The 4,157-nt window shown below is 45.8% G+C and overlaps 1 long non-coding RNA gene across 1 annotated transcript; it reads left to right on the top strand.

The window, feature by feature from the left end:
- On the top strand, positions 1–3,802 carry LOC127925336 (uncharacterized). The gene is made up of 5 exons (XR_008120516.1): positions 1–212; positions 398–450; positions 2,569–2,621; positions 2,857–2,909; positions 3,517–3,802. It is a non-coding gene; the product is annotated as an uncharacterized LOC127925336 (long non-coding RNA).
- The last annotated feature ends 355 nt before the right edge of the window (positions 3,803–4,157 follow it).

The raw sequence follows: 4,157 nt of genomic DNA, 5'->3' as shown, positions 1-4,157 counted from the left end.
TCCCAGGCCGTCATTGAAAATAAGAATTTGTTCTTAACTGACTTGCCTAGTTAAATAAAGGTTAAAAAAAAAATGTTTTAAAAAATGTTTAAATTAGCGGAGACCACAATTATGGTAAACACTGCATTTGTTGACTCAATCAGGAAGTGACATGTAAAGGTAGCGTTGTCCAAACTGAATCCCAGCCTTAGACTGATGTAGCTAGTAGAGAGGTAGGGAGCAAGGGTCTGGGAACATTCTGATGTATCTAGTAGAGAGGTAGGGAACAAGGGTCTAGAACATTCTGATGTAGCTAGTAGAGAGGTAGGGAGCAAGGGTCTAGGGAACATTCTGATGTATCTAGTAGAGAGGTAGGGAGCAAGGGTCTAGGGAACATTCTGATGTATCTAGTAGAGAGGTAGTGTTGTCCAAACTGAATCCCAGCCTTAGACTGATGTAGCTAGTAGAGAGGTAGGGAGCAAGGGTCTAGGGAACATTCTGATGTATCTAGTAGAGAGGTAGGGAACAAGGGTCTAGGGAACATTCTGATGTATCTAGTAGAGAGGTAGGGAGCAAGGGTCTAGGGAACAATGTATCTAGTAGATAGGGAGCAAGGGTCTAGGGAACATTCTGATGTATCTAGTAGAGAGGTAGGGAGCAAGGGTCTAGGGAACATTCCAGTAGCTAGTAGAGAGGTAGGGAGCTTAGACTGATGTATCTAGTAGAGAGGTAGGGAGCAAGGGTCTAGGGAACATTCTGATGTATCTAGTAGAGAGGTAGGGAGCAAACTGGGAACATTCTGATGTAGCTAGTAGAGAGGTAGGGAGCAAGGGTCTAGGGAACATTCTGATGTATCTAGTAGAGAGGTAGGGAACAAGGGTCTAGGGAACATTCTGATGTATCTAGTAGAGAGGTAGGGAGCAAGGGTCTAGGGAACATTCTGATGTATCTAGTAGAGAGGTAGGGAGCAAGGGTCTAGGGAACATTCTGATGTATCTAGTAGAGAGGTAGGGAGCAAGGGTCTAGGGAACATTCTGATGTATCTAGTAGAGAGGTAGGGAGCAAGGGTCTAGGGAACATTCTGATGTATCTAGTAGAGAGGTAGGGAGCAAGGGTCTAGGGAACATTCTGATGTATCTAGTTGAGAGGTAGGGAGCAAGGGTCTAGGGAACATGCTGATGTATCTAGTAGAGAGGTAGGGAACAAGGGTCTAGGGAACATTCTGATGTATCTAGTAGAGAGGTAGGGAGCAAGGGTCTAGGGAACATGCTGATGTAGCTAGTAGAGAGGTAGGGAACAAGGGTCTAGGGAACATTCTGATGTATCTAGTAGAGAGGTAGGGAACATTCTGATGTATCTAGTAGAGAGGTAGGGAACAAGGGTCTAGGGAACATTCTGATGTATCTAGTAGAGAGGTAGGGAACAAGGGTCTAGGGAACATTCTGATGTATCTAGTAGAGAGGTAGGGAGCAAGGGTCTAGGGAACATTCTGATGTATCTAGTAGAGAGGTAGGGAGCAAGGGTCTAGGGAACATTCTGATGTAGCTAGTAGAGAGGTAGGGAGCAAGGGTCTAGGGAACATTCTGATGTAGCTAGTAGAGAGGTAGGGAACAAGGGTCTAGGGAACATTCTGATGTATCTAGTAGAGAGGTAGGGAGCAAGGGTCTAGGGAACATTCTGATGTAGCTAGTAGAGAGGTAGGGAGCAAGGGTCTAGGGAACATTCTGATGTAGCTAGTAGAGAGGTAGGGAGCAAGGGTCTAGGGAACATTCTGATGTATCTAGTAGAGAGGTAGGGTGCAAGGGTCTAGGGAACATTCTGATGTATCTAGTAGAGAGGTAGGGAGCAAGGGTCTAGGGAACATTCTGATGTATCTAGTAGAGAGGTAGGGAGCAAGGGTCTAGGGAACATTCTGATGTATCTAGTAGAGAGGTAGGGAGCAAGGGTCTAGGGAACATTCTGATGTATCTAGTAGAGAGGTAGGGAACAAGGGTCTAGGGAACATTCTGATGTATCTAGTAGAGAGGTAGGGAGCAAGGGTCTAGGGAACATTCTGATGTAGCTAGTAGAGAGGTAGGGAGCAAGGGTCTAGGGAACATTCTGATGTATCTAGTAGAGAGGTAGGGAACAAGGGTCTAGGGAACATTCTGATGTATCTAGTAGAGAGGTAGGGAGCAAGGGTCTAGGGAACATTCTGATGTATCTAGTAGAGAGGTAGGGAGCAAGGGTCTAGGGAACATTCTGATGTATCTAGTAGAGAGGTAGGGAGCAAGGGTCTAGGGAACATTCTGATGTATCTAGTAGAGAGGTAGGGAGCAAGGGTCTAGGGAACATTCTGATGTATCTAGTAGAGAGGTAGGGAGCAAGGGTCTAGGGAACATTCTGATGTATCTAGTAGAGAGGTAGGGAGCAAGGGTCTAGGGAACATTCTGATGTATCTAGTAGAGAGGTAGGGAACAAGGGTCTAGGGAACATTCTGATGTATCTAGTAGAGAGGTAGGGAGCAAGGGTCTAGGAACATTCTGATGTATCTAGTAGAGAGGTAGGGAGCAAGGGTCTAGGGAACATTCTGATGTATCTAGTAGAGAGGTAGCGTTGTCCAAACTGAATCCCAGCCTTAGACTGATGTAGCTAGTAGAGAGGTAGGGAGCAAGGGTCTAGGGAACATTCTGATGTATCTAGTAGAGAGGTAGGGAGCAAGGGTCTAGGGAACATTCTGATGTAGCTAGTAGAGAGGTAGGGAACAAGGGTCTAGGGAACATTCTGATGTATCTAGTAGAGAGGTAGGGAGCAAGGGTCTAGGGAACATTCTGATGTATCTAGTAGAGAGGTAGGGAACAAGGGTCTAGGGAACATTCTGATGTATCTAGTAGAGAGGTAGCGTTGTCCAAACTGAATCCCAGCCTTAGACTGATGTAGCTAGTAGAGAGGTAGGGAGCAAGGGTCTAGGGAACATTCTGATGTATCTAGTAGAGAGGTAGGGAGCAAGGGTCTAGGGAACATTCTGATGTATCTAGTAGAGAGGTAGGGAACAAGGGTCTAGGGAACATTCTGATGTATCTAGTAGAGAGGTAGGGAACAAGGGTCTAGGGAACATTCTGATGTATCTAGTAGAGAGGTAGGGAACAAGGGTCTAGGGAACATTCTGATGTATCTAGTAGAGAGGTAGGGAGCAAGGGTCTAGGGAACATTCTGATGTATCTAGTAGAGGTAGGGAGCAAGGGTCTAGGGAACATTCTGATGTATCTAGTAGAGAGGTAGGGAGCAAGGGTCTAGGGAACATTCTGATGTATCTAGTAGAGGTAGGGAACAAGGGTCTAGGGAACATTCTGATGTATCTAGTAGAGAGGTAGGGAACAAGGGTCTAGGGAACATTCTGATGTATCTAGTAGAGAGGTAGGGAGCAAGGGTCTAGGGAACATTCTGATGTATCTAGTAGAGAGGTAGGGAGCAAGGGTCTAGGGAACATTCTGATGTATCTAGTAGAGAGGTAGGGAACAAGGGTCTAGGGAACATTCTGATGTATCTAGTAGAGAGGTAGGGAGCAAGGGTCTAGGGAACATTCTGATGTAGCTAGTAGAGAGGTAGGGAGCAAGGGTCTAGGGAACATTCTGATGTATCTAGTAGAGAGGTAGGGAGCAAGGGTCTAGGGAACATTCTGATGTATCTAGTAGAGAGGTAGGGAGCAAGGGTCTAGGGAACATTCTGATGTATCTAGTAGAGAGGTAGGGAACAAGGGTCTAGGGAACATTCTGATGTATCTAGTAGAGAGGTAGGGAACAAGGGTCTAGGGAACATTCTGATGTATCTAGTAGAGAGGTAGGGAGCAAGGGTCTAGGGAACATTCTGATGTATCTAGTAGAGAGGTAGGGAACAAGGGTCTAGGGAACATTCTGATGTATCTAGTAGAGAGGTAGGGAACAAGGGTCTAGGGAACATTCTGATGTATCTAGTAGAGAGGTAGGGAACAAGGGTCTAGGGAACATTCTGATGTATCTAGTAGAGAGGTAGGGAACAAGGGTCTAGGGAACATTCTGATGTATCTAGTAGAGAGGTAGGGAACAAGGGTCTAGGGAACATTCTGATGTATCTAGTAGAGAGGTAGGGAACAAGGGTCTAGGGAACATTCTGATGTATCTAGTAGAGAGGTAGGGAGCAAGGGTCTAGGGAACATTCTG

The sequence above is a fragment of the Oncorhynchus keta genome, unplaced genomic scaffold (assembly GCF_023373465.1).
Source record: "Oncorhynchus keta strain PuntledgeMale-10-30-2019 unplaced genomic scaffold, Oket_V2 Un_contig_5434_pilon_pilon, whole genome shotgun sequence".
Lineage (NCBI taxonomy): Eukaryota > Metazoa > Chordata > Actinopteri > Salmoniformes > Salmonidae > Oncorhynchus > Oncorhynchus keta.
Note: the sequence above shows the minus strand (reverse complement) of the source record. Positions and strands in the feature narration are given on the sequence as shown.